Source organism: Crocodylus siamensis, chromosome 6 (genome assembly GCF_052110815.1).
Source record: "Crocodylus siamensis isolate JL-2025a chromosome 6, ASM5211081v1, whole genome shotgun sequence".
NCBI classification, from domain to species: domain Eukaryota; kingdom Metazoa; phylum Chordata; order Crocodylia; family Crocodylidae; genus Crocodylus; species Crocodylus siamensis.
In genome coordinates this window covers 60,021,757-60,043,047 of record NC_143400.1, presented here as the reverse complement: position 1 = coordinate 60,043,047, position 21,291 = coordinate 60,021,757, and the positions used below count along the sequence as shown (strand labels likewise).

At 48.5% G+C, this 21,291-nt stretch overlaps 1 pseudogene; it reads right to left on the bottom strand.

Moving 5' to 3' along the window:
• Positions 1-11,922: 11,922 nt before the first annotated feature.
• LOC149862881 (uncharacterized) lies at positions 11,923-12,688 on the bottom strand (annotated as a pseudogene).
• Between the last annotated feature and the right edge of the window lie 8,603 nt (positions 12,689-21,291).

Below are 21,291 nucleotides of genomic sequence, written 5' to 3'. Positions count from 1 at the left end.
TAGGAGGACAAATATTCCTAACTTGTCAGACATGTAAATATGAGATTTTTCTTTCATCAAGTAGCATCCATTATAGCGTAGTGCAGGTAAAAAAAAAAAAATTCAATTTCATATAAAAAAGTACCTCTATATTCAGATACATAAAAATCATTTTAATCAAAAAAGAATATTAAAAATATATTCACCACTGACATCTGCTTTGTATTTGATAGGTCAAGTAATGAATAACTAAAATTGGAAGAAAGTGGATTCTAAAAGATGGATTTTAAATAAATTTTGCTTCTCAAAGGGCAAACATTCTACAACACTTGACATATGTCATCTCAATGCTACAGTAACTTAATTGTTTAAAAGGTAAAGTATGCATTTGTTTATGAAAGACATTCACCTCCTGGAATAGGCTGCCTATTTGGAAGTATACTGGGTGTAACAACACAGTAACTAATTTTCTATGGCACTGAAACTGAAATATGCCGGTTACACAGCACCCCTAGTGTATAAAGTGTATTTCTTCTTCAATGTCTGCATGTGCCATGCACAAATACTTTTATGAAATGTAAGTAAGTTTTATCAGTAATGCAACTTTTTCAGTAAATCGTATAGCTATGTGATCCAAAAAAATAAATAATTGTGAGAAATTAAATGGACAACTTCATTAGAAATTTATGCAACCAGACAATGTCATCAAGGTATCTAGCAACTGAAGGGCTAGTGCCTGCATAACGGCAAGCATTCCCTGTGCTATATCAATGGAATTTGAGAATCGTGGGTTTATAGGAAAGTAGAGCTGGAAGGGACTTCTGCAGGTCATGTAGTCCGGTTCCCAGTTCCAAGCAGAAACATCCCTGACTAAGCAATCCCAGCAAAGTGTTGTCTAACCAGCTCTTGAAAATTTCCAGGGATGGAAATCCTATAGCTTGTCTAGATGAGCTGTTCCAATGCTTGACCACCTGCATGATCAGAAAGCTCCTCCTAATCTCCAACCTAAACTTCCTCTGCTACAGTTTGAGGCTATTAGTTTTAGTCCTGTCCACCACAGCAACAATAAATAGTTTATCTCCATCCTCTCTATCATCACCCTTCAGGTATTTTATGACTATTATCAAATCCTCCTTCCTCTTTTCTTCTCCAGACTAAAAAACCCTAGCTCTTTCAGCCTTTCCTCATAAGCAAGGATCCTGGTTTTCTCTGATTAAAAAACCCTGCAAATTCTCTGATTAAACCCCCCAGAATCAGTGGTTAAAATTGATGAGGAAAAGTACTGGGGCAAGCGAAAATAAAGTTAAGCCATAATAAGGAGCATAAGTAAAGGCTGAAAAACAAAGGGGCCTTGAGATGAAACTTATAGGGAGACAGCTAGAGAAAACATGTTTAGTCTAGCAGGGCTCCACAGTGATTTATTGTCAGACAACCAAGAATGTATTAAGGGGGAGATTTCTGTGCATCTTTTTCCCACAAGTATATAAGAGGCTGGACGCTGCAGCTGCAGAGAATTAGCTGCCCTTGCTTCTTCTCCTGTGGCCATGTAAAATAAAGTAAAGTGCTCTGTTAGCCAAGCAGTGATCCTGTTGATTGCCACATCAAAATGAGTGTCCCGGCCTCCCAATCCCCTGACCCTGCTGGTACCTCTTAGCCCACACCCACAGCTCCTGCTCCCCCATGCCCTGCTTGGAGAGGGCTCCCAGCTGCCAAGGCAATGGAACCAGGAACATGGGTCCACAGCTCCCTGCCCGTGGCAGGAGGCAGAGGCAGCTGCAATGGAGTGGAGCCCAGCTGCACCCTGCTGCCTGTCCTCTGCAGGCTTGGGCAGTAGGGATGCTGCTCCCTCTACACCATGCACTTCTACAGGGTAGGGGGGACCCACATCCCCCATATCTGTGTGCGGGATGGGGGCTGCATGCTGCCCACTGCAAGCTTGGGCTCTCACCCTGCTGCCCTCCCCTGGGACCTCTGCAGCCCAGTGTGTGCATCCTGGTGCTGCAAAGAACAGCAGAGCCATGCAGGAAGCTACGTGCTGCTGAGAGCTCTGCACTGCCCTGGCAATACATCCCCTGCATGCACAGCGACAGCTGGGGCAGCAGCACAGCTTTGTGCCCGGGGGTGTGAGCAGCACAGAGCTTGCAGCTGCCTGTGTGGCTCCGATGTTCTCTGCAATGTTGGGTTGCACATGCTGGGCTGTGGAGGCCCGAGGGGAAGGCATCAGGGCAGAAGCCCGAGCCTGAAGTGGGCAGCATGTAGCCCCTGCCCCACCCACAGATAGTGGGGGCACAGGTCCCTCCTGCCCTCCAGGAGTGCACGCAGCAGTAGGGACCCAGGCCTGCTTGCCCAACCCCAGACAAGCTGTCCACAGCCCCATCTCACTCTCTGCCAGGGCCCTGTGGTAAGCATTGGGTCCTAGGCACTGCCTGGGGCAGGAAGCCACCTTTGTTTCTCCCCAAAATCTCTATGCCGTGACAATTTGATTAGGATGGTCCCAGCAGAGGAGACGCACCTTTTACCCTGTCTCTTTAGGTAACCTGAGCTGGCTACATTCCTGAGGGAGGGGGGAAACCTGCTCCCTCTGCCTACATGACTGGTATCAGCTACCTGGGTGAGGGGCTTCTACCTTGCGGGCTAGAGTCTGCCTGGCAACTAGTGATGTATTTCAAATTGGTTGGCTGACAGCCAATAGGTGCTGGCTTCCATTGGACCAGGTGATCGAGGTCACAGGGGCTATATAAGTTAAGACTGCCCAGGAGGAGGGGGCAGCAGCCATGCAGGGGAGTCAGACTTAGAGAGGAGTTTACCATCTGAAACTGGCTCTCTCCCCCATAACTCACGAGCTGGGAATGGCCTGCCTCCAGAGGGAATCTCCAACAGCCTCTGGATGATGCTTGTGACTAAGCTACTTGAGATCTGGTTAGATATATAGCTGGCAGTAACTCAGATGCGTGATCAAAAGGCTACCTCAGCTAGTCTGTTTTGCTCTATGGGATTTCTATGATATTGCTCCATCTTGTACCCTATTTTCACCCTATCCCTGTAATCAATAAAGTTCTCCTTTATGACCGGTGTAGGAGAGTTATTGAGGGGTAGGTCTAAATTATGCCTAAGAGGCCCCTTAGGTCTGTGGACTAAGGGAGACTTTCCTTTTTGGCCCCTGATTTGGGGAAGTGCCCCAAGTGCCTGTACTGGGTTGAGTACCCATAGGACTATTAGGCTTGTGTTTCCCCAAGGACACAGGGCTGAGAGAGTCCCTTCTTGGGGTGGTGGCAGCTTACGTTACCCCCAGGCTAGTGAGCGTGCTCCAGGAAGGGGGTCAGCTGGATGCGAGGCACCCCTACGGAGGCACTCAGAGCTTGGAAGGCAACCAGGGACGACCTAATCAGCAACCTAATGATCAAAGGGAAGCTGGATGACTGACCATGAGCTGATCACCTTCACCATCCACTGTAAAGCTGGCAAAATCAGTCAGTAATACAGAAGTCCTCAACTTCAGGAAAGCTGACTTTGACAAGCTAAGGAGACTTGTAGGCGAGGCCCACAAGGGCCACAACCCAAAGGGGAAGGGATTCCAGGATAAGTAGTTGCTCCTCAAGGGAGCAATCCTGGATGTACAAACAAAGTCTATCCCGCTTTGGAGGAAAGGCAGCAAAAGGGTACAGCAGCCCCCCTGGCTCTCTAGGGAACTAGCATACCTCCTGCGTCTTAAGACAAAGATCTACAAAGGATGGAGGACTGGATCCACCACCAAGGAGGGATACTCTGCGCTGGTCTAGACCTGAAGGGAGCAAATCAGGAAAGCCAAGGCTGCGATGGAACTCCAACTATCTACAAATATCAAGGACAATAAAAAGTCCTTTTTTTTAGATATGTGGGGAGCCAGAGGAAAAGCAAGGGTAACATTGGACCCCTGCTAAACCAGATGGGACAACTGACAACCGACACCCAGGAAAAAGCTAAATGGGTACTTTGCATCAGTTTTCCACCAGTCCCAAGGGATGCCCCTGCTCATTACAGGATGGGAAGTCCTGGGTGAGGGAGATTCCTTGCCCTCCATCAATGCTGACCATGATGGAACAACTTGAGGCTGGATACCCTCAAGTCAGCCAGCCCCAACAGTTTACACCCCAGGGTACTCAAGGAGCTGGCAAGCATCATAGCTCAGCCCTTGGCACTGATCTTCAAGAACTCCTGGCGCTCTGGTGAAGTGCCTGAAGATTGGAAGAATGCCAATGTGGTGCCTAATCTTTAAGAAAGCGAGGAAAGTGAATCTGGCAAACTACAGGCCCATCAGCCTGATCTCTATTTTGGGGAAGATTTTGGACCAATCCTCATTTCCTTTTATGACCAGGTGACCTATCATCACCTGGATCTGGGGGAATGTCTGTTCACCAGAGCGCCCCAAGGGATGACAAGGTCGAATGGTCACAAACTCCTCTGTGACCGTTTCAGGCTGCATATAAGGAAGAACTTCTTTACTGTCTGAGCTCCCAAGGTTTGGAATAGACTGCCACTGGAGGTGGTTCAAGCACCTGCGTTGAACACCTTCAAGAGATATTTGGATGTTTATTTTGCTGGGATCCTATAATCCTTGCCAACTTCCTGCCCCTGGGGCAGGGGCCTGGACTCAATGATCTTCCAGGGTCCCTTCCAGCCCTAATGTCTATGAATCTATTATTTAGGGTGCATTAGACATTTTTAAGGCACTTTAAGGGCACGAGTTTACACATGCGCACCCTTAACACATTTTAAAAATGGCAATTTTAGGTTATTTGCCCCTAAATTTGATACCCACTTTTGCACATGTAGATGTGCTAAGGTGCATTAACACTCTGTATGTCAGCTGATCTGGGACTAACTTTAGTCCCAAGTTGGTCCGCACACAGCATTAATGCGCCTTAGCAAATGCATGTATAGACACGCACTTAAATCGTCTTAATGAATATTAAGCAAATGTGCATTAAGTTTAGGCACGCGTAAAAGCATGTGTAGACGCACCCACAAAAGCCAAAAGAAAAGTTTCCCCAAGCACAGTATAGTGATCTGACAAAAATCACATGCTCTGAAGCACATTGTTCCACTTTTAAAACACACTAATTGCTTAGTATTCTAAGCTGTGTTATAGTTTTTCCATAACAAAAAGAGTGTTCCCAACCCACTATAATTTTATATAACTGTCACGGAGTCATGTAAGTGCCCCGTGACTGTGAGTGTGATTGGCACAGCTGCCAATCACCCAGGCAGCTCAGGTGCTGGTTACCAGGGCGACCAGGCAGGTCACATGGCCAGAAGGGGGCAGGGCCGGGCCTTTATAAACAGCTTAGGCCGGAGCCTGCCTCATAGTTCCCTTCTGGCTGCTGCAGGAGCAGGAGCAGGAGCAGGAGCAGGAGCAGGAGCAGGAGCAGGAGCAGGAGCAGGAGCAGGAGCAGGAGCAGGAGCAGGAGCAGGAGCAGGAGCTCTGCGGCTGAGCTGAGTGGCCCAAGTTAAGTGGTCGCAGCCTTACCACGCTAACCGGCTGCGATGATGCGGGGAACAAGAACACCCTGAAGGGAGGTAGGATTGAGAGCCCTGGTGGGGCTTGGAGTACGGAGCCTCTGTGTTTATGTTACAGCCAGATGGCTTGAGCTTATGTTACAGTTTGCACCGGAGGACCGGGTGAGGCTGTAGGGGAGTGAGGAGGCCTCATGGGGGCTCCCCAACAGCTTGGGGGTTCCCGGTGCCCAGCAGCGGCACGGTGCCCAGTAGGGGCACAGTGCCAGTGGAGCACTATTGTTGGTGCTGGAGAGGCACCGTATTGCACCAGAGAGGCGCGGTGTGTGGGGTTGCAGACCCCAGCCCATAAGGGCGGTGTTTTGCCCAGTAGGGGCGCAGTGCCAGCAGAGCACTATTGTCTGTGCCGGAGAGGCACCGTGTGGCGCCAAGGAGGCGTGGCGTGTGGGGTTGCAGACCCCAGCCCATAAGGGTGGAGTTTTGCCCAGTGGGGCAACCGGACCCAGAAAAGGGTCAAGGGGACAGGCACGGCGGCGATCACCTGTGCCCCGAGCGTGCAGAGCGTGGTAGTAGCCCCAAGGCCCCAGAGAGGGCAAGGCCCCAGAGCGGGGCATAGAGAGAGCGCGAGGCGCGTGGTGTCGGCCCCAGAGAGGGCAAGGCCCCAGAGCGGGGCAGGAAAAGAGAGAGAGAGAGAGGGAGAGAGCAAGATGGCGAGGAACGCGGGCAAAGGGGCGCCGGTATTAGGTGGCGGTAGCGAGCCGGATGCCGGCGGGAACGCGGGCAAAGGCGTGCCGGTATTAGGCGGTGGTAGCGAGAACCCGGCCCAAGGGCGCTGGTATCAGGGCGGTGGTAGCGAGCCGGACCCAGGGGGCACCAGCGATTAGCCAGACGCCAGCGAGACAGGCCCAGGGCGCAGGGAGCAGGCTGGAAGATAGCAAGCCCGGCCCAAGGGGGCGCCAGGTGGGCGAGGAGCCCAGGGTGCCTGAGAGAGAGGGCATCATAGGGGTGAGGGACCATACAAACATCCCACAGAACAGCTGCGAGGCTTGGGGTGTGCTGAAGGGGAGGTTTGGAGGCACGCATAGCCCTTAAGGCAGGGCGCATAGAGATACCCCATTGCGGAAGTAGGGGCAGGAACATCAGTACCGTCAACTAGGGAAACAGAGGCAGCCTCCCATACAACTTATTGGTCATCAAAGTCGTGGCGGGCGAGATTCTGAGGGTGCTAAGTTCACCCTAACGTGACGGTAGGGGGCGCTAGGGAGTTCACGGCCACTCCTAGGCCCCACTCCCTCACAATAACTATCAGTTTTACATTGTTGGATTAATAGGTTGTCTTCTTTCATGTTGAGAAGGCAGTTCAATTTAGCAAGTGATTTGCTGAGATCATCTCTTTGATTGTAGCTATTTTTTGGCCATTTTGAAAGTAAAGAGCAGATGGCAAGGCAGTTAATGGCATTAGCAGACGCATATAATACATTATTGGCATGAAATGTGATTGTTAGTACAGATATTAAAGTGTTAAGATAGCAATTAGCTACAGTACTTTGATTAAAATAATTCCTTTCAGCTTTAAAGATGTTCTTCAGTGGTCTTGAAAATGCTTCTTTCATGTTAGCACCAACTCATAAGTTAATCATAGAACTGTATTACTGTTTCCATTAAGAATATTATGTTCTTGATTCTAATTTGCTGTTGCAGCACTCAAGACAAATAACAGCTTAATAACATAATAATAATGATAGTGTGGTTTTGTTTTGTTTTTTTTTTTTTGTTAAGCATCAGTAATGTGCTTGTTGTATCGGAGCACACAGGACACAGGCCAGTCCCTAGCCCAAAGATATTTAAATCCAAGCAAGGCAGATACACCATACCCAGGAAGATCAAAAAGTTAAAACCAAGGATGGATGGTCTAAAGTTCTGAAAATAACTAACTAGTCATTTTGGGTGCTCAGCTTAGGTTACCTGATTTTTCAGAAATACTGAACCCTATCCTCTAACCAGTGATAGAGAACTAGCCACCATCAACTTGCTAGGTATACAGTGCTGCACAACTAGATTCTTTCTGCAAAGTGGCTTTGCTTTCATGATATGAAAGAGCCAGGAACTGTTCTAAGCTAAAAAAATTGCTGTCTGCATTGGGTTGATAACACTGAGTCCTTGATTCAGCAAATCATTTGAACGAAGAGACTGGAACTAACCAGGTGCCTAAACTTAAAACATGTTTTCGCTGTACAATAGCTGAAGCAAAGCCTCTGTTTGTCCACAAGTATAGCATTGGAAGATGTGGCTTAAGCTGTGCCCAAATGGTTCCATCTGTGTAGGAGAGTTTGGCTTAAAAAATTTTTTAGAAGGGCCATTTCTAAGAACAGTCCATTCTCCTCTCCCATTCACTTATAGTTACTTCTCTAATACATGGCCGGGAAGCCAACTGGCATTACTCATGAGGGGGCACTTGTCCAAAAGATGCAGGACAGAAAACATCATGAACACAGACGTTTGTTGCTAATAGCTTTTGGCCCCTGCCAATGTGTGTTGGCTCTAAACTGGAGGTGAAAAGTAGAGTCAAACAAAAACACCTTGTACTACTCAAGTGCTAGCATAAGACCCCATTTAGCTGCAAGCCTATTCATTTTTTCAGCTGATGTATTACTGCCCTGAAAGGCAGTTAGAGAAAATATAATGATGTTTAACTTATTATTTTAATTCCCTGTACTGCCATTTATTAATCTTTTGTAGCATTTTGTGCCCCAAAAAACACTGAAACTTTGCATTATGAATTGTGGGAAGGGAAGATGACAAGAAGCTTTACAGTCTACAAGCCATCTATTCAGCTACCTATCACCTTTTATTAACATAATATCCAAGCACCTGAAGCTGCAGTTCTGACAAGTAAAAGAACAGCTGTTGCCTTCCTGGAACAGTGACATAAGGCTGTTCAGTCACGTACAAGAAAAATGAGAAAAACCTGGGATTTACTTTACATAACTCTGACGCAGATACTTGAAGTACTTGGGCACCTGTCCTTCTCCGACTTCCTGCATACGTTATTCGGATGCACCAACATTTTCAAAGAAGCTAACTTTCCTCCATCTAGCGTGCGCAAAGACACCAAAGGACAGTCATTGTCCCACCACTGAGAAGCTGCTTAAAGCCTTGTTCAAACAAAAGTTCCAGAGATTCCTTGTTGGGATTTTCAAATGAAGCAACAGCAGGCCAGTCTTGCCAGCCTGTCCCCTTTAGCATGACACAATATATCTAACACCTGCTACCTGCCAGTCCCTACAGCTGAAGGGCTGAAAGTAGCACTTGGCGAGTGGAAGATCAGTGGAGTACCAGCACAAAAGACAGCTGGATCCACAAGAAAACACAGATGGAGTGAGAGAGTGGTATTAATTTTGAGCAGCAAAAAGCAAGAGGAGTTTTTGGTGCGTAAGGCATGAGCATATAAACATCTGACCTGGTTTAGGTGCCTAATTCTAGGAGGTGACTCACCATCAAGGATTATAAATTGTGGTGTTTGTCAGCCACGTCTGAGCCAGTCAAGCCACTAAAACACTGATATCCTTCCACTCATCTCACTTCTCTGCTCGCTCCTTTCTTCAAGTGCCTGATCAGATACCTGGATTATGAATATCCTTTCCAAGACTGTCCAATTTTCTATACATACTTTATAGGGAGCCTAGACATCTAACTCAGCACAAATAATTGCTCTGGGCAGAAGGCCACTTTGGGATTAGGCATGGCAACATCAAGTGGAGGAACACCTAAAGACCTTTAGGGACCTTAGCCTATATTCCTTCAGCAAGGGCAGAATGGACAGGAGAGGGTCTATCAGGCTATGCCTTTATCAGATTGAGATCTGATCTTGTAATCATCTTAAAAGATACTGTAAAATGTTGTTGGTTTTAGAGCTGACTTCATTCATTCACTGAACTAAAAAAAAAATTGTGTCATGGAGCAGGGTCCTAGGAGCGGTCGTGATCACCCCTAGCACCCTCTACCATGCCAAGTTTCCTTCAACCACCCTCAAATCTCACTCGCCACATCTTGATCTTAAGCATTAAAGGGAGGCTGCCTTTCATCCTCTTGGACACTGTCTTCTGCTGTCACATGTTCTGTTTTTATAATAGGGTTTCCGTGCACCCTGGCCTTATTGGCAATGCATGTCTCCAACCACCCCCGTACCAGGCCCCAAACCTGGCTGATATACTGGACGCTGTTCAGCCTGTCTCACCTTCTGCACCCTGTCTTGCGCTCGGGCCCTCCACGGCCCTCATCTCTCACAACTGCGGCCCCTTTTGCTCTAGGGCTTCCGCAGCTTTGGGGCTTAGGTGGCCGTAGCTGTGCCTGGCCCCCAAATCTCCTCCTCGGGGTCTTGAACCTCCTGCAGGGCTCAGGTGGCCTCAGCCTCACCTGGCCTCCAATTCTCCGCTCCCTTTCTCTGATGCCGGCGTCAATGCACCCCAAATGCTGCACCCCCTCTGGCACCAGGGTCCCCACGCTACTGTGGAGCCCCTGTGAGGCCTCTTCCAACCCTTAATAGCCTCACCCAGTCCTCTGGTTGTAAACAGTAATCCATCAACACAAACTCAAGCCCCTTGGCTACAACAAATTCAAGCCATCTGGCTATAACCACATTCAAGCTTGCCACAAGGTTTCTCCTTCTCAGCCGTAACAACTGCCCATGCAGCCTGACCTCTTCCCTTTCCTCACTCTGGCAGAGTTCCCACCCCTATGGCTGCTGGCAGGGAACTGCCTGCCTGGCCTCAACCTGGGTTGAAATGGCAGCCAGGCCCTGCCCCTTCCGGTCAGCTGACTCACTAGTTTCCCGGGCAACTTGCAGCTGTGCTTCTTTATTACTACTGTGGCTGCCCCGGTAACCACCAGCTGGGCTCCTTACTTGCTGCTCTACAGTGCCCTGTTACACACCTCCCCTCTTAAGGTTCGCACTCACTAGGCCGAGTCTTCATTCTTATCTGCCACATGGGTTTTCCTTCTTTCTTTCAGGTCTTGGCTCTTGTTCTCCGACCATACTGATGCGCAGGGGCAGAGGTTTTAAGGTGCCTCCAACTTGCTTTTTACCCAAGGCGCATGATGCGGGATTTTATGGGATTAGCCCCGCCACGGGCAGTCCCCCCGCACTAGCCAACCTTGGTAAATCACGCCCTCCGCTGATCAAGCTCCAGCCTACCTTTTTGGGGTTCTCTCTCCTCATTTCTGGCCCTTCTATGTTCCATCCCTGTGCACCCTGGTCTCTTTCTTGGGGCAAATTGTGGGCTCTTTTGCCTGTCTATGACTCCCTGGAGATCCTGAAGCCTTCCCCAGATCTCCCACTGTCTGTTCAGTGCTTTCTGGGCATACTCCTCTTTCCAAAATTCTACTTTTTCCTGGCCAGTGGGTTTTCCCCCAGGTCCCTTTATAGATCTTCACGTAGGGCACTTCTCCAACTTTTCCTTCAATAACATTTCTTAGCATCCGCCACCCAACCCATCTCCCATCTAGGGATGTTACTCACATAGATCTGGGGCCTTTTCTCTGGCCCTCGGTCCCACCCGAGAGGTTGTTCCCTTCTCCTTGACTCTTGCCCCGGTCACCCCTTCTTTTGCTGGGCTCAGCTGGGTCTCTTTTTGCTGGATCTATCTTGGACTCTTGCTGCCTTAGGTGCTGGACCATCTGCGTCTCTTGGTCTGTCGAACGAGAGGTTCCCTTTCCTGGGAAAACCTGTTCCTCCGTTCTCTGTCGTCTCCACATCTCCCAAGTTGGTCACCACTGGATGCCCTCATCTAGGGGCTGCACTCCTTTCCCTGCCTTGCAGCAGGGATAGCTCTCTCAGCTGCTGTTTTAGCTGAAACATCTCTCGTGTATGCTGCTTTACGCATTGGTCCCATCTCTTATTCCAGCATTGCAAGAGGGCTGGCAAGACCTCTTCTTGTAGGGCTGTAGACTTTTCCCCTACCGATCCCTTCTCTGGGCTGCTTCTCTGCAGTGGCCCTGATCCAGCCTCCTCTCTTGGATCCTCCGGGCTTTGGCATATGGGGACTTCACCTGCTTTGGAGGTTTCCAGCCCTCTAGCCATATGGTCATTAGTTGTGCCTCCACTTCCCTCAGAGACCCTTTCACTACCTTCATCTCCTGTTGTTGCTCTTGGCATTTCAATCTTAACCGCCATCCCACACTTTGCTAGTTGGGCTCCTAGTATCTCTAGCCTCTCTTGCATCGTGTTTGCAATCCTCACTGCTTAGGCCATCTGTCCTACTTCTGTCTGTGTTGCTACCCCTGGTAGCACTGGCACCTCCGGCTCCCCAGGATTTTGGCCTTTTGTAGCCGTCTGACCGCGGGCTGCCAGTAGCGTTTTATTTTCTGCTTCCAACACCTGGATGTTTCGTCACAGTTTGTATTTAAAGCTGTAAATGTTCTTTTTCTGCCTGGTGATTCTCTATGAGGGTTTTAAGTGACTGTACCTGCTCTCTGAGGCGGTCTTTTCCCACCTCTACACTCTAACTGGGACTGTAACCCCTCATTCTCTTTTACCTTGGTTTCCAACTCCTTTTCAAGGGACAGGCTTTGATTTTTGCAACACCTCATAGTTTACCATGTAAGCTTTTTACCTTCTCCATCTCCTGCATGATCATCTTGCCATCTTCTACAGTCTGGGTACGGGTTTCCCTCAGATTTTCTCGCAGCTGGTTGACCAGACATTGAGCCCATTATCATCTCTCCTACCAGCTCTTCAGGTCCTCATGCAGGCCTTCTATTTTGTTCACTTGGCTGCAGACTTTCTTTTGTAGGACTCCTATTAGGCCTCTGGCCACCTCCAGCTTCTGCTGCATCTCCTGCTGTTCCCCTGCCTGGGTTGTGCAGGCTTCAGGTGACCCTGCTGTCTATACTTTCATCTCCTTCTGCATCTTCTGCAGCTTCTCACCCCTCTCTCAGCTCTTCTGGGCTTCATTCACAATAAGCTATTCTGCTGAGCAAGTTCTCTCAGCTTCTGCCGCTATCAAGTGCCTGATTTCTTTAGAGCCTCCTTCCTTTTTTTCCCTGCTTGTACCCACTGTTCTAACCCCACGGCCTTTGCCTCCACCTGTTCTTTCTGAGCCTTTGCTGCTTCTAATTCCCACTCTAGCCAGGCTGTTTTCTCCTCCAACTCACCCACCCACAATAGCCAGGCAAAATTCTCCTGTCTCAGGCTTTCCATGTCCACTGCTTCTGCCATAGCTAGCCTGGTCTTACTCCTTTCCTGATTTGGGCCCTAAGGGTTCCCCTTGTACAGTTTCTGGGGTGGTGACTTCCTACTCTGTCCCCACCCTGTTCTAGTCTGTGGTGCCTCTATCTTCCCACTATTCTCTCAAGTCCGGTTTTAGCCCATAGGTTTGTTTCCTTTTTCAGGGACATGGGTTCCTTCCCTGTGCATGGCCGATTTTTTTTTTCCTTCCAGCCAATGCACCACTTTGTCATGGAGCCGGGTCCTAGGAGCAGCCATGATCTCCCCTTGACCGTGCCAAGTTTCCTTCAACCACCCTCAAATCTCGCCCACCACATCTTGATCTTAAGTATTAAAGGGAGGCTGCCTTTCATCCTCTTGGACACGGTCTTCTCCTGCTGTCACATGTTCTGTTTTTTATAATGGGGTTTCAGTGCACCTTGGCCTTTATGGGCAATGCATGGCTTCAACCACCCCTGTACCATACCCCAAGCCTTGTTGATGTACTGGACGTTATTTGGTCTGTCTCACCTTCTGCACCCTCTCTTAGTTTCATAGTTTCATAGTAGCTAGAGTCGGAAGGGACCTAGGTAGATCATCTAGTCCGACCCCCTGCCTTAGCAGGAAAGAGCACCGGGGTCAGATGACCCCGGCAAGGTGCTCATCTAACTTCCTTTTAAAAATCCCCAGGCTAGGAGCCTGCACCACTTCCCCTGGAAGCTGGTTCCAGGCCCTAGCCGCCCTGACTGTGAAGTAGCGCCTCCTAATATCTAATCTAAACTTACCCTCCGCCAGTTTGTGACCGTTATTCCTGGTCACTCCTGGCAGCGCACGGGGGAACAGGGACTCCCCCAATACCTGCTGATCCCCCCTGACCAGTTTGTAGCAGGCCACAAGGTCCCCCCTTAACCTTCTCTTGTGGAGGCTAAACAGGTTCAGGTCCCGTAGCCTCTCCTCATAAGGCCTGCCCTGCTGACCCCTGATCATACGAGTGGCCCTCCTCTGAACTCTTTCCATATTGTCCACGTCCCTCTTGAAGTGTGGTGCCCAGAACTGGACGCAGTACTCCAGCTGCGGCCTGACCAGTGCCGCATAGAGGGGGAGGATCACCTCCCTGGACCTGCTCGAGATGCATCTGTGGATGCATGACAGGGTACAGTTGGCCTTCTTGACTGCCTCCTCACACTGCCGGCCCATGTTCATCGTGGAGTCAATGACGACTCCAAGATCCTTTTCCGTCTCCGTGCTGGCAAGAGGGGAGTTCCCCAACCTGTAAGTGTGGTGCCGGTTCTTCCTCCCCATGTGCAACACCTTGCACTTATCAGTGTTAAACCCCATCCTATTCTCATCCGCCCACCGTTGCAACCTGTCAAGGTCAGCTTGTAGCCTATTGCACCCTTCTAGTGCACCCACATCCCCCCACATCTTAGTGTCATCAGCAAACTTGAACAGGGTGCTTTCTACCCCCTCATCCAAGTCACTGATGAAGATGTTGAACAGTGCGGGCCCGAGGACCGAGCCCTGCGGAACCCCACTGCCCACATCCTTCCAGGTCGAGAAGAACCCATCCACTACCACCCTCTGGGTGCGGCCCTCCAACCAGTTGGCGACCCATTTGACCGTGTGGGCATCGACACCACAGTCTCCCAGCTTTTTGATGAGGACAGGGTGAGAGACAGTGTCGAAAGCCTTCCGGAAGTCCAAAAAGACTACATCCACAGCAACCCCTGCGTCTAATGATTTGGTGACCTGATCGTAAAAGGCCACCAGGTTGGTCTGACAAGACCTGCCACTGATGAACCCATGTTGGTTGCCCCTGAGCATGCATTCCCCCGCAGGGCCCTCCTGGATGTGTGCCAGGATAATTTTTTCAAAGAGCTTACCCGGGATTTGAGGTCAGACTAACTGGCCTGTAATTTCCCGGGTCCTCTTTTTTTCCCTTTTTTGAAGATAGGGACCACATTGGCCCTCTTCCAGTCCTCCGGCACCTCGCCAGAGCACCACGAGTGCTCATAGAGCCGCGCCAGGGGTCCCGCAATGACCTCGGCCAGTTCCTGTAGAACCCTAGGGTGAAGATCGTCCAGCCCAGCGGACTTGAACACGTCCAGCCTCTCCAGAAGTACCCTAACTAACTCCTCGCTAACCCCTGGCCCAGGCGTGTCTCTCTCGGGGCCCGAGGGGGGCCCAGCAGGGAGGTGGCTGAACTGGTCCCTACTTAGGAAGACAGAGGCAAAGAAATCGTTAAATATGTTGGCTTTGTCATCTGGCGTGATGACTAAGTTGCCCATCGTGTCCTGCAGGGGCCCCACATTACCCGGGACCCTCTTTTTACCCCCTATGTATTTTGAAGAAGGACTTCTTATTGTCCTAATCCGGGAAGCTAGTCCTATCTCCAACTCTGCCTTGGCCCTCCTGACTGCCCCCCTACATCCTCGGGCGACTGTAACATAGTCCTTCTTGGCGATGACCCCATCTCTCCATTGGGTATATGCCTCCCTTTTAGCAAGGAGACATTCCTGGATGCTCTTAGTGAGCCATGGGGGTTTATGTGCCCTCCTGCTCCCTTTGACCCTTGTTGGGATTACCTCCCTTTGGGCATGGAGGATCGTCTCCTTAAGGAGCAACCACTCACCTTCGACATCTGATTCCCTTCCCCTCTGGGTCCTCAGCGCTTCCCCAACGATCCTCCTTAGCTTGTTGAAGTCAGCCCTCCTAAAGTCTAGGGCTGTTGCCTTGCTGCAGCCCTTTGCCACCTTACGCTGGATGGTGAATTCCAGCAAGCGATGATCGCTGTCTCCCAGGTGGCCCATCACCCGCAGCCCCCTCACCAGGTCATCACCCGTGGCCAGCACCAGGTCCAACAAGGCGTCTCCCCTGGTGGGACTGTGCACCTCCTGGGTTAGATGGAGGTCCTGCACTCTGGCTAAGAACCGACGTGAGCGATCAGACTTGGCTGACTGCTCCTCCCAGCAGATGTCTGGGAAGTTCAGGTCCCCCATGATGACCACATCCTTAGCCCTCACTGCCTCTGTAAGCTGACCTAAGAATTCCTGGTCGAGCTCTTCTCCCTGGTTGGGAGGTCTATAGTAGACTCCCACCGTTAAGTCTCTCTCCCCTGCACTGCCTTTTACTCTAACCCAGAGCACCTCAGAGTGCCCCCCCTCTACCCCCTTGCTAATTAACGAGGAAGTATATTCCTCCTTGATGTAGAGTGCTACTCCTCCACCTTTCCTTCCTATCCTGTCCTTCCTGTATAGCCTATAGCCCTTGACACTCACCGCCCAGTCATGCGATGAGTCCCACCACGTTTCTGTGATCCCTACTATGTCAGGGCTGGTGACAGCTAGGAGGAGGGCGAGTTCCTCCTGCTTCTTCCCCATACTTCGAGCATTCGTGTAGAGGCATTTGAGGCCTTCAATGGTTGTGCCCACTGACCCCCTAGTCTCAGCAATGCCCCGTCCCCCATCGCTTACCTGTTTCTCCCTTTTGACCATTGGTCTGGGCTCGCTGGCTGTTGCTGGGCCTGGTAGTTCATCGTCTCCTCCGCCCTCATCTTCCCCCTCCCCTGACGAGCCTAGTTTAAAGCCCGCCGAAGGAGGTTCACCAACCTGGAAGAGAACATACGCTTACCTTTAGGGGAAAGGTGGAGCCCATCCCATCCCAGCATGTCTCTCATCACGATGTGCCGGTCATGGCTGAGGAAGCCAAAGCCCGCCTCGAAGCACCATTCCTGTAGCCTCCAGTTGGTCTCCGCAATGCACATCTTGCACTCGGGCCCTCCGTGTCCCTCACCTCTCACAACTGCATCCCACAGGCACTCTGATTTTCTGCCCCCTTTGGCTCTAGGGCTTCTGCAGCTTTGGGGCTCAGGTGGCCATAGCTGTGCCTGGCCCCCAAATCTCCTCCTCAGGGTCTTGAACCTCCTGCAGGGCTCAAGTGGCCTCGGCCCTACCTGGTCTCCAATTCTCCACTCCCCTTCTCTGGTGCCAAGCACAGCGCACCCCAAATGGTGCACCCTCTCTGGCGCCAGGGTCCCTACGCTACCATGGAGCCCCTATGAGGCCTCTTCCAACCCCTAATAGCCTCACCCAGTCCTCCAGTTATAAACAGTAAACTATCAACACAAACTAAAGCCCCTTGGCTACAACACAAATTCAAGCCATCTGGCTATAACCACATTCAAGCCTGTCACAGGGTTTCTCCCTCTCTCACCTGTAGCAACTACCTGTGCATCCTGGCCTCTTCCCTTTCCTCACTCCGGCAGAGTTCCCACCCCCAGTAACCAGCAGCTGGGCTCCTTACTTGCTGCTCCACAAGTAGCAGGTACTTCGGTGCCCTGCTACAAATGGAAGCAGATGGAAAAATGTTTCGGGTTCCAATTTGATCTAAGTCTTTCATTTCATTTTCCATTTTTTTGTTTGTTTTTTAATGTTTACAATTTATTTATAAGTTGGCCTCAAAATATTTTGAAATGAAAAAAATCAACAAATTCACTTATTTCAGACCATTCTTTACTTCTGTTTTTGCTTTAAGTTTTTTTTTTTTATTGAAATACATTAAAATCAAGTTGAATACAAATTCATGAAAAGTTTATTTGCGCTTTTCTTCAAATAAACCCCTCAGCTCAGCTTCTCAGACCTGCTTTGTGATATTAGCACAAAGAGCAGCCATCTATTTTCAGTCTGAATGACATTATTCTTACAGCAAGAAAATAAACGAAAACTGAAATACATTCTCCGTATACAGGTTGGTGCTATCACTGAAATTCAAGGTTATTTTACAAATGCATAGTGAGGTACACTTGCTAGCTTTTCTACCAACTTCGCATCTGAGGTAGGGAAGACACAAGTCTAGTGCCACTCACTTATGGACAAAATGTGATCATGCAAGAGACTGATAGTTCCCATTTTACACACTGACTTGAGTTTTTCCCTTGGGCCTCTTCCCCAGGCAAGATTCTGTGGATTTCCACTGAAACCAAAGCATTTCCCTCTGTCACTTCCTAGGAATGCAGCAGCAGAGACACCAGTTGCTCACCCTGTAGCACAGCTCCCCCTGCAAAAAGTGCAAATGGTCTAATCGTGCTGAACCCACAAGTGTGAATCAAGCCTCTAGGTGACAACTCTAGGCTGCTTACAGACACATATTCCAAAGCTGCTGTAACTTTCTGGATGCTTTACAATGCACCTGATGCTCCTTTCTTTACATATCTCTTGTATTCTGTTTGGAATCACACCAAGCTCTTTATTGCTGAATCAGTCCTGAGTATCCCTAATGCTCAAAGGGGTGCACTCTGAAGTACAAAAATCCAAAAAGAATAACATTTTAAACTACAGCACATGAACTGCACATTCTGGGGTTGATTTATATGTTGCTTTTTCACGGATATAAAGCACAGGTCAAAACGTGAACGTTATTAACAACCAGCATTTGGGAAGAAAACTTTGTAGTGGTAAAAGCATGTTTTGTTGCCACAGAATGAGAGTCTGGGGTTATTATTCAGACCTTCAAACGCACAGACTACAGGCGAAACCCAAATGGCTGATATACATAGCTCCCCAGTTACAGGTTAGTTAAAAGCAATAAACTGAACCTGTTCTGACAGAACTAAAAATATGGAGATTCAGTCACTAGGGCATGGTTTGCCTCAGAGCTGCAGCAGTGCCGTGTTAATTTCCTGACATTTTCAAATGCATACCAAATCGGGCTGGTGACTCACCCCTCCTGATAAGCTATCAGTTCCTGTGGGCAGCAGCAGCAACAGCTGCTGCTGCTCTATTAGTCATTCACAAAAATATTCCTGAGAGAGCTCAGGGGAAATGGCAGGGTAAACTGTCATTCAATTTCCATTTTCATTATCAGCAGTCATCTGTTCTGCTTTTCTTGTCTGGTGTGTCTCTCAGCCCTGATGCTGAAAGGGATTGTTCTGCCATGGTGATCTCTTTCTACGGCGCTATCTGCCTCTCATGCAGATTATACAAGTGAAAATTAAATTCTCTGGGTGTGATTTGTTAAACAAAAATTAGTGTGTTAGAGCCATATTATACAATTGTCTGTTTTGTGTGACTATTTACATGAATATATATACTAAAATGAAAGAACAAAAATATTTTTATGGAAGCTCCAGTTATTGTGTGATTTCACATATCAAGTTTCTGACATTTAATATAGACATAACCTGGTTTATTTAAGTTCCTGCTTCTGTATATTCAGAGGTACTTTGTCTGCATGCAGGGATCCAGATTCATGACTCCTACTGAGATGTGCTGAGCAGTTACAAGGTAGCATTTGGTTTCACATCTCCACCCACTGCCTTGTAAGTATATCCCTAGTGTTCATTTATTTCAAAGAAGGGGTTCTTAATATCGGCTGGAGTCACTAATAGAGAAATAAAAAAATGATAGTAGTCTAAAGTGCAAAGTATACTTATGATTTTCTCCACTGTTTTATTTCATGGAGCTGTTTATAACATGGATTTTTAAATAAGTCACTTCCATTTCCCTCACGTAAGGTTCTCACACCACTTCACAAATATTGGTCCAAATTACTTATGAAAACATCCTTAGAGTTCAGCAGGATGGATGGCCCATTAACTAAGCCTCCCTACATTATTTTAAGTTTCATTAGTATTACAGCTGTTTGAATTATTCATTTGTAAATTGTATTCAATAGAAACTTATTCCTGCTTTCCATTCACAGAAGTTTTGTGAACAGATCGCGGTCTATGACAATGTGTTGGCCACTCTCACAACACTATTTTTAACACTTCAGATAATCAATTTTCCACCTATGAGCTTTTGGTAAACTTGCTTGGTTGCTGATTTTTCACTATTTGTTACTTGATTGTGATATGTGACTGGTCATCTGAGTCACGTGGCACTGATAGTACAGCCGTTTAAAAAGGAGAAATACAAATAATGAAGATGCAGAACAAGTTATGAACACACCACAGGAGTTCCTCATTTTCCTTTGTGGACCATTGCCAAAACCTTTATGCTATTAGTAAGATTCTTAGGAATGCTCAAAACAGCAAACACAATAGGGGTGTGTGAAAATGGGCATATCAGACATAAAGCACACTATCTGCAGCCTTGGAAGCATTCCACTTCACTCATTCAAAACTCATTCAGGAGTGACAGGTCAGTATATGCTGAGGTGAGACCCATTTTAGCCTTTGAATGGGTATACCCTGTGCTTTCTCCTTAACTGCCATGAGAGCTCAGCTTTGCAGAAGGATGCAGAAGTAGGCCCTGGCATCCCCCATGGAGGCTCTTCTGCCTCTTAGGGCTCCTTTTTCCAGGTGCTAGAGGAGTAAAAGTAATGGGATTGTACCTAGTCCATGCATGGGGCCACAGAGGAAAGGAGTAGTGTATCCTTGAGCCCTTTCCCTTGCCTTTGGAGTTGGCAAAGGTTGGCCACAAATCACAATCAACTGGATTTCCAAATCTCTTCACCTTGACTATACTGGGAAGCAGTATAAGGTTTCTGATTTTCCACTTCTTTGGGGAAAAAATGATCTTCCTCCCTTCTATATTCCATTCTGTTTTTGTCTCTTTAAAAAAAATTGAACAGAATAAAGTATGTAAAATAATATATAGTGCAGAGATGGTAGATCAGGGATTCCTGCTCTTCCTGTCTCAGGATGCAGAAAACAAATCGATGACACTGAAGAGCAGCAAATTCAAAATTGATGAAAGAAAATACTCTTTCACAAAACACATAATTAGACAGCCAGTGCTTCAGGTGGCTTGTGAGACCAAGAACATGGCAAGATTTAAAGAGGGACTAGATTTATATGGATGACAGAGATATCAGGGGTTACAACTGGTGATTTAAAAATAAAAGGAAGAAATGTAACACCTCCTATTCCAGTCTCTAACTATTAGAGTTTAAGAGAAGACCTTCATGAAGATCAGAGTATTTCTTACTTTGCTGTTAAACTGTTTATGGAATCTTTCTGTTCTTTTTAGGGTTACCCATTGTTGGAAAAGTCCCATTATGGACAAGGAGGACCACATGAGTCTTACTTTTTTACCCTGGTTCCTGTTGGTGTCACTTATTGCTATTTAAATGTAGCTTTCTGTTCTGCTCTTCCAGGAACAAAGAATGATCCAGAAGATGATTTAAAACAGTAAGGCCTTCATAGAAAAGAGCTTATGGGTTTCCTCTCTAGCACTGGTGATGCATAGGGGGTGCACACAGGTGTATGTGCACCCCCTGAGATTGGCACTGCACGCCTTGTGATTGGCTACTGCTGCTTACCACCCCTCTCCCCCTGGCACCAACTCCAGTGGCAGCATCTGCAGGCGGTCACCGACCACCGGTTGGTGCTGCTCATCCTGCCACCTCCCTCCCCTGCCGCCACTACCGTGGCTGCCTGTGGGAGCTCCCCATTCGCCGCTGCCATGTCCCTCCCTCAGCTGCTGCCACCCCTGCCCCCTGCGGGCAGTCATCATGTCCCCCAGCCTCTGGAGGCACGCGTCATTCATGCTCTGAAGAAAGCTACGTGTGAACTCAACACTGCAGCTCGCAGAAAGAAGTCATAACAGATGCAAACTGTTTAGAATTCGTAGATGATGAAGAAAGCAACACTTCGATGGGTTTGGAGGAGGGTT